A 9,828-nucleotide genomic window follows, 5' to 3' on the forward strand; every position below is an offset into this window, starting at 1 on the left:
TTCTGTGGGATGCATGTCAAGGGGCAGATGGATAAGAAGAGAATTTACTGAGCTTTACTGATGATAAATACTTACAGTGTGCCATTAGGAAACTACCTAATCTTTGCAATAGGAATACCAAGAAGATGGGTGTTGTTTAAGTACCTGTCTTGGCAGAAGGTAAGGATTTAGACCCATCACTTCAGAAAATACTGTTGACAGAAGAAGAACTGATGCTGCCCACTGTTTGTCATGTGCATGATTGTTTAGAAAGTGGTCTTGAATACAGGAGAGCCAGTACAGGGGCTGCCAGGTGTCCTGCCAGGTGAGTGTTGGAAGCTGCAGGCAATGGGGCACTGAGGAGCTGTGTCTGGTCATCTGATTTTTATAGCTGGATATTGAACTAAAGAAACAAAATAAAAATAATGAGGAAGATTTTTGAGTATAGGACTAACTGAAGCATTCTGGCTACAGTGAATCACGAAGATTGGCAGCCTAGTCTCAGGTCTCATTCATACCATATTGTCATAAAAACAGTGAAAAATACCAAAATGCACCAGCATCCAGGAATAAGAGAGATGCTTGATATCAAGAGGTCTCAAGGTAAATAAAACTTAATCTTGGTTTATTCCCAGTCTCAGGCAGTGCAAACTTTGGCAGATATCAGAAACTTACATAATTTCATGCCAAATAGAAATGAGTAAATTTCCAGAGATGTAAAGAAGGGTCCCTATTTGAAGGGACTCACAAGGAGAAAAGGAAGGGAAGGGAAGGGAAGGGAAGGGAAGGGAAGGGAAGGGAAGGGAAGGGAAGGGGGAAGGGAAGGGAAGGGAAGGGAAGGGAAGGGGGAAGGGAAGGGAAGGGAAGGGAAGGGAAGGGAAGGGAAGGGAAGGGAAGGGAAGGGAAGGGAAGGGAAGGGAAGGGAAGGGAAGGGAAGGGAAGGGAAGGGAAGGGAAGGGAAGGGAAGGGGGAAGGGAAGGGAAGGGAAGGGAAGGGAAGGGAAGGGAAAAAAGAAAACTTTGTGTTACAACCTAAGCTTATGTACGTAAGCCTGTACTTAGCAGATGATTCTTCTAAAACATGGATTTTACTTCCATGACTCATTTTCTTTACACGTAAGAAGAAGAGGAATACAATAAAAGAATTTGCTTCAGCAAGTCTTATCTTTCTCATGGTTTAAATAGCAGCCCTTTTTTCCTCTCACCTTTCAGCAAAGATCATTTTGTAAGTTACTAAGCAGATATACTCAATTTTCACTTTGAAATATTTCCAAATATGCTGCTTTATTTTAGTACTTCAGTTATTAAAGTCGATGCATGGATGGATGTCTGACCAGAGATACTTGTTCTGGATTGGTTATAATAGATGAACACATGGTCTCAGCACCAAGGAACTTGGATCTTTTGGGTTCTTCCTGCCAGAATTCCTCATCTTAAACTAAATCTACAACTGATAATGTATCACAAAGGTCACCAAATTTACAGTTATTATTATTTATTTGTATTAGAAATATTAAAGCATAACTGAGAGACTGCAAAGAAGCAAATGCTTTTCATTTTCAAAGGTAATACTGCTAAAAGAATTTGCTGAGGAGATTTCCCAGTCACCGATGTCAACTTGTGAGGCGAGAGTGGGACTCACCACCTTGTTCAGAAGCACCCACGAGATGTATGCCATGTAAAAACAGTAGTCATACATCTTCATCATCATAACAAAGATCCTAAATGGCACGCAAGGCTACCAACCCATGTCACTGGATTGGATGTACAACCAGGCCTTGGGCATATGAGTCAGTGAACATTTTCTCTTCTATGCATCTCAGATGATATAAAATATCCTATTTTTAGGCTCATCATTTCTAGTCATGTCAGGAGGGAAAAATCAAAGAATTCTAACCAATGAAGTGGGAATAAAGATGGATTCAATAGACTGTGGAAATAATGTATTTGAACCATTGCTCATGCCCTCTCAGCATTTGAAAGGAAAAAAGTATCAGTATAGGATTAAGTACCTTCATGTCACAGAAAGAAAAGCAGCTACCCCATACTTGTAACACTATCATGTTGCTATACATGATCTTGGAATTTGAGGGAATTTCCAGAAGACAGGGAGTAAATGTTGGAAAATTATCAAACTAAATAGGCTGAATAATGAGAGGTTGCCTCCTTGATGTGCTCAAAATAGTGAGTAAGATTGATGTATGAAACAACTTTTGTAATATTTTTAAATGGCAACACGATTATTACCATCTGAGAGAAAACATTGACGTTATCACTTCGGCTTGCTTGACTGTTGATGGCACAATGCAGTTTAACTGTTTGAGGCACACAACTTAATTCTGCATAACATTAAAATTTTAAGCATGTTACTCCTTTCTAGAAGCTATGAAGTACACAGTACATAGTAGCTAAGTCACAGAGGTATTTTAAAAGTATGTGCAAATACACAAACATTACTGAAAATCATAAGCAATAAGAAGGAAGTGAGCACAGTTTAATACAAGAAGAGCACAATAGGGTATTAAAAACAAACAAAATAAACGATCAGAGGTACTGATTCACCTCACAAATAGTAGAATTATGGGGATAAAAGTTTACATAGGTTTAAATAGTGTCTAGATGAAGAGAAAAAAATGTATTGAAGACTTTTTAAAGTATAGAGGCCACCTCAGGAAGTCCCAGGTCAAAAAGTAAAAAAATATAAAATCCCTGGGCAGTGAAAGATCACACAAAGCATGAATATGTATGTGGATACAAGGATGACCAATAGAATAGAGATTAGGCCTGATTAGTGTGGAAAAAAGTAACAAAATGGAGAACATGGAGTGGCATGGAAAGTATTGCTAGGGTTCAGCAGCTCACAATCCCTTCCAATACAAGTACTAGGGAGTACCAAATCAAGATAGTAGAGAAGATGTTCAAAGCAAACAAAGGAGTTGGCTTTTCATACAGTATGTATAAGATGTGAGAAATCACCACGAAGAAACGTTGTATACATGGGTTCAAAGGTAAAAAGGGTAGTTATAGAAAAGAAAATGACATGATAATCGTTAAGTACCTGCCTTCCCCTCCCGGTTCTACTCAAGGCTTGCCTTGTATGTTGAAATGAATTGGTTGTTGGGAGAGTAGTAGAAGTCTCATAAGTACTGCTGACTCTCGCTTTCCCTAAGCATCTTCCCTTGGTTACTGCCTGTCATGGCAGGATGGCCCTAACCCACCTCCCCCAGGACCCACCTCTGCCTTACCCCATGGTCCCCAAAGCCCCATTTCATCTCACATCTGGGTGCCTGGTCCTAACTTGAGACATTTTGGAGGTTTGCCTGTGCTCAACGCTCTCCCTTGCTCTTCCTCAGTTATTGTCTGGGCCTCCAGGGTTTTCCTAGGGCCTGACTACTAACCTTGCCTTTAGCTGATGGTCACTGGACTGAGGCTGGGACCAGTGACTGTTGCTGCCACAGTTCTGCTCACCCTGATCAGGTGCTGGGGGTACAGCCTGTGCTGGGGTCACTCTCAGTTTCCAGCTTTCCCCCTGCTCATGCAGCAGCCCCGATCAACAAGAGCCTTGGGGCTAGAGGAAATGTAGGTCTGACTTAGGCTGATCTTCTCTGCTGGTACTCTGGAGCATTGCTAACCAAGTGTTGTGTCAAGAAATTCTTCATCCAGTGCTAAACCATTTCTTTAGAGCTGCCATTAAAAAAAAAAAAAATATGTAATTTAAAGGTGGATCTTTTTAATGGTGATTAAGATAGCTCATTAAAATGACCTCTTAAGCAATATGTGGCTCATATCACCATGGGGTTTGTTAACCAATAGAGAAGAGCAAATGGAGCACATTCACACAGAGTGATGGTGACCAGGTCAGCAAACTTCCTCTCATGGCTGTTGAGCAATGTAAGTTTGAATGAAAGGTTGTTGTATACAGGTGGCAACACAGAAAAGAAGATGTTGAGAAATAGGGACTGGTTTAGAACAAAACCGTGAAATTGGTATGCAGTCAGGAAAAATCTGTCACAGAACAAGAGACTAATAGCCTGTTGAGAAAATACAGTTCATGTCCAAATTACTTTTACATATGTGAAGATTTCTGACTAGAAAGGGTTATTTAATTCTGCAGACAAAGGCATATTATGTGCCAGTGTGTAGAAATTAAACAGGACAAAACTGGATTAGAAATAAGATATGTTTGTTGTGTTTGTTTGTTTTTCACTAGAACATCTGTCTTTGGTACGTTATAGATTGTTCTGTTATGTGTAGTCTTTAAATCAATAACTGACCATTCTTGTGAAAGATCTGCTCTAGAGCTACAAGCTAGATGGACAGTTTAGTGAAGTTGTGTTGTATATTATGCCAGGTTTTCAATTTCTTGAGCTATAAAATTTTTTTAGTCCTTAATTCACAGGAAATATCCCAGACTATAAAGTGACGTGGTTTTTGCCCCAGGGATTTCACCTACAAATGCACATTTTTCATTGCTGTTATGCTGTGATGCAACACCCATATGGACTATCTCCTACAAAGGTCTATGTTCTCTTATCTCCAATGACTTGCGCAGCTTCAATTCTGTGTTTATAATAGCTACTAATTGAGACTGAATATAAAGAGAAGCTGTACAATCAACATGATAGACTGCCGATTGTATTTTAAATAGGAAAATAATAAATATTATTAAAACAGCACAACATGTTCTACTTTTCCTCAGATAGATGTATGATACAAATCAACAACAAAATTATCCATGACTACTTATGAAAGACAGAAGTTCCACTGAGCAGTAGAAGAGACAAGGCCCAGACAATAGCTAAAACAGAGACAGATTTTGGCAACACTAAATTAGCTTGGCAGCATGCTTTTCTTTCTTGGTAGCTCTACAGCAACAAGCTGAAACTAGATGAACTGGAACAGGAACACCAGAAACCTTTTCCTTTATTGTAAGGGTTTTCACATTCTCAGGACTCCTGCTGTAGCTTAATATTTGCTGAGCTGTACACTTTCCCTTTTACGCAGTTTGTTAACTAAGAGTTACATTATAAAATCCAATGATTTTCTTTATTTAGAGATTAGTGTCCCGAGAATAAAAAGGGCTCTAATCAAAGCTAACCACTGCAGTTGGCCTCTGCCTGGCTGACTGCTTCCTGCTACTGCACACTCACCCCTTACAAATGGGTTGGCAGCCACTTCTGCTGGGAGTCTGCTGCCACCCTCTGCCTGCAGGAGTCTGCAGCCAGCTCCTGCTGTAAGGGTGATGTCTGCTGTGGCTTTTTGATTGTTTTTATTCTCAAGAGTAATCAGCAATTACTGATACCTTGGTGTTCTTATTAAGAGTATTTTACTATCATACTCCAATTATTTCCTGTAAGTGTAAGTTACAGTCATATGGAAGGGCTTGGATGAAGAAAAAAAAAAAAAAAAAAAGATGAGGTGTTTTCTTCAGGTCTGTGAGGCCATAGTCTTAGATCCAAATTCAGTACTTTACCATTTCCAATTCAGATACTTTCGGTCCACAAATCTAGGTTCAGGAAGTCAACTTTGAATGTGAGTGCTTCCACGGATGACTTGGACAACAGCAGTCTGAGTATGGAAAAATTCTTCTCAGCCATATGGAAAGGAAAATATAAAAGAAATATCATTTATTATGATTCTGAGCTATAAGCTTCATATAGTGTCCCTAATTACCTGTTTAGTGCAGGAATACTTCTTTTACCTGTATTTCAGTCCCAGTTCAGCCAGAATATAGTGATTATCTAGGAATGAGCAAAACTTGAGAAACATTATGTAGAGAAGGAGGCCTTCTTAGGACTTCAGTAATGTAATGGAGATGCATTTGCTGGATTAATGCTAACAGCACAATGCCATTTTATATATATATAGGCTCATGTCACATAATTATCTTTGCAAGTAAGTTACATGCACAAGTATGAGGGTGCAAACGAAGATGGGATATGCCACTATTTATTTTTTTTTTTCAGGGCTTTGTTGAGTCAGACTGTGGCTGTAAGACTGCATTATCATGTACCCCATCCGTGATTCTTTGTCTCCTAAGCCATCGTGACAGCTACACCAAAAGCTGATTTCCAATAATCCTCATTAGACTGAAACGATGTTTCCTAAATTGGCCAGGAGGTGGCACTTTTGAAGGATATCAAATCAGTCGTTTAGACCCGTTTTGCAATGAAACTGAATTGTTTCCCACATGGGTTATAAAAGGCCCTCATCTGAAATTGTTACTCTTTCACACATTTGAAGCCATTTAAATGTCTTTCTCTGCTTTTGATAAATCTCTGCTTTTGAGTGCAGTTAGCTATTAGCACAAGAGTTATTTGTTGTTACCTCTCTTGCTAAATTTTTGCTAAATTAAAGTTTAATGGCAAGATTTGTCTGGGGAGAACTTTTTATTAGCTTGTATGCTTACTTAAACTAATTAAATGCTATTGATTTACAGAATGTTTGTGTCAGATTAACTCTAGCACCTGTTGTATTATGTTGAAAACACACAGATTAGTTGTCCCAAAGTTTCTGCTGGGTGAGGAATCAATCCTGGAAGGAAATACCTGTCCATTGGTGCTGGAAACTCTCCCTGATGCTCCAAATGAGAACTTCCCATCTAACCACAAAATCTCCAGGACCCACTGCTTGGTTCTTGAAGGAAGAACTTCCATATTCTTGTTTTTTCATCCTGTCGGTCTCCTTTATGTGTCCTCTTCCTGCCACAAAGGTTTACTCAAGCCTTCAAGGTCCTGACAGCCTTTATTTAAGAATATTTTCATAGATTTCAGTGGGGTACCAGAAAATTAAGTACCATGGGATGTTTGTTGTTTGTTTGTATTGTTTTTCTTTCTTGTGTTTTGCTTGTTTTTGCTTTCTTGTGTTTCTTGTGTTCTGCTTTTGGGAGTGGTGGTGGGGTAGAGTTCAGAAAAGATGACCGTGATAGTTTGACTTCTTTCTTAATACAAGCCAAGGAACTTCTTTGTGTTAGCTCTTAATTCAAACCCAATAGCTAATCTGTTCTTGCTTGCTAGAAGTAATTGCCTGAGTTTTAAATACGGGGTGAATATTTTGAATATCTTTGGTTTTATGTAGTGTTTCCTGGTTTATATTTCTGTGAATTACACTAGCTATTTCACCACAGTATCACCACTGGAGCTTATGTTCTGCTGATATTCACCATGACTTCTGAAAACTTTTTCTGAGCCTATGTTTCCCATGTCTCCTATCCTGTAAGCATGATCTACAATCACCAACACTCAAACCGTCTGCATTTAAGAAATTCACTTAATTATTCCTCCTTGCAAAACCAGAAAATCCTCAAAAATAGGGAGTCTGCCAACTTTGAAATGGATCTACAATATACTACCAAAACCAAAATGCATGGAATAAAAATAAATGTGACAAATCATGCTTTAATTCTAATCTTAAACTCCCTTGATGCTTTTCTAATTGTTCCTACATTACAATTTTGCAAGTATTCTTGGCATCTGCAATTTTTCAAACAACCATACTGTATATAACTGTGCTTTGGGCAAATTCTTAGTTTCCTTGGGAATGTGATGAGGCTTTTCTGGATAATTTCGGAAAGCTGAAATTCAGGCTTTATTCAATTGCAAAATGTCAAGAATACGCAATAAATCATGCTGTTGTGTATGAGTGCTTCTCCACTTTAGGGAATTGTGCCAATGTCACTCTACTGTGCAAGTTGTTTGTGGCAGAAAATACTATTTCATTTTGTGTTAGTACAATACCAAAGTACAGTTATGTCTTTGACCAGTACAGGGTCATGAAGAAACTATTTGTAATGTAAATATAGTACAATAGTAGGTCTCCACCTGCTGTTTTTTGTCTTACATTACAACGGAAATTAGAGTGAACCACTGAATTTTAAGGGGGGAAAATTATTTCAACCATAATTTCTGCTTCTTCATTTTAGGAAAGAAAGAACCATATCTAATACTCAAGCTGATAAATTTGTTATCCTCTGGTGACCTGACAGACATGCAACTGAGTTCCTGGGCATGTTCCAAGTAGCTCTGCAAATGCTGAGATGGAAAAACAACTATTTCAGCTTTTCATTGGAGAAGATAATACAAATTTTTGTCTTTGTTCTCTATTTAGGCTCCATGTCAGCAAAAAGTGAATACTTAGGTTTTTCTTTTGCAGGAATTTTAAGCTTTATGTAGGTACTTTCTAAATTTGTAGTTACAGCAGGAGAAGAATCTGCTGTGATTGTACTTAGATGATTATTAGAGCTCTTAAAGTGACTCCTGAAAAGGGACATTTGCCATAAGCTGGTCGCATCTGGCACAGATGGGCAATCCAGCTTTTAAAAATCACTATAGGTTTTCTTTTATTTTTTAAGAAGTATAAAATGAAAATGTTTAATTTAAAATAAAGTTTTCTCACTGGCAGGTGTATTTGCAGCTGAGTCTTGGATCACTTCTCTGACAGGTCAGTCGTGATCTGTACTTTCACACTGGCAGCTTTATTTCTCCCCTAGTAAGTCTGAAAGGCTTAGGCCTTTCAGAAAGAAAAAAGGAGTGGCTGTCAGGGAAGCAAAAAGAAGCTGTAAGGGCTGCTGTTCAGGAGGAAACAAGGATCTTGAGATATATCTAGTCTTCCTCTGAATCTTTGTCTTAAGACAAGGTGAACTGGCTCCTCCTAGGAAAATTCCTTTATTTTTTTCAATGAAGATGAGGCAAATAAAAGATTTGGTAGGAAGAGACTGATATTTAACTCTTGTGACTTTGCAAGCAAATACAATGATATTTTAACTTTATTTTTTTGGAGTTATGGGATTATGTTTGACTCTCAGAAATCGTTAAAAAGAGAGTTTATGGAGCAATTTTTTTTTTTTTCCTAAAAAATATTTTAACAAAGCTGAAATACTTTGGGGGCGGGGGGGGGGGGGGGAATCTTCCAGTTTGGACAGACTTTAGTGGTCCTTTGGAAATGAGTAGCCATTGAAAGCAAACAGAATATTCTATTGTAATGTGTGGATGGAGAATATTTTGGTTCCACAGACAAAGGGAAAGATGCAGCCTGCCTTGCTCACTGAGCTCTTGACTTGTGTGTACACAGTGTGGAGATGAAGTTCAGTGAAATCACTGATTGCCACCATATGGGCAGGAGCGGCAATGTTCCCTTCACTTGTCGGGCTTGGAATTTACTGAGGAAAGATGGCGGTGACCTGGAGCCCTTTTTCTTTGGGAAAAGGCAGCAGGGATTTCCAGCTGCTCTCCCTTGGGTTTGTACAGCTTGTGGGTGCTGCTATGAAGACACTAATTGTACCTCACAGAGTTATTCTGGGAGACAAAATGGGGAAGCAGAACTGTGGGGCAATTTATGCTGTGGAACAGGCCAGCTTTCCGGGCTTGGTCTTGCTTTGTGGAAGAGCCGTGGTTACGGCTCCAATAGCCTGGAAACCCAAGAAAGGAAGGAAGCAGAGCCACAGAGAGTCACTTTTCCTGCCCCTTTCCACTCCGAGTTGGCAGCATTACATTCGCAGTACACGCAAGGCTGAAAACATCACCCACACAGAAATATCTCAGAGGAAGTGTGTGCTGTTGGGGAGATGTGACTAATTCACAGAGCCTATGCAAAGGGTGTTGAGCACACTGTGCAGTAACAGGTGATGGCTTCCAGCACGTCCATCACCTCACCCATTCGTCCCATCTGACGAGGACAAGGGAGAGGTGGAAAGAAGGTGCAAGGGGATGCCTTAAGGAGATAGAGGCTGCCAGGAGAACTAAGCAGTGGTTAGTTCCTGTGGCTCCGTGGGCTGCTCAGCTGAGGCAGCATGAAAGACAGACCACTACCTCAGTGTCTTGTTCCTTAGCTTGAGTTTTAGGGTCACTCTGTT

The sequence above is a fragment of the Anser cygnoides genome, chromosome 1 (genome assembly GCF_040182565.1).
Source record: "Anser cygnoides isolate HZ-2024a breed goose chromosome 1, Taihu_goose_T2T_genome, whole genome shotgun sequence".
In the NCBI taxonomy this organism is placed as follows: domain Eukaryota; kingdom Metazoa; phylum Chordata; class Aves; order Anseriformes; family Anatidae; genus Anser; species Anser cygnoides.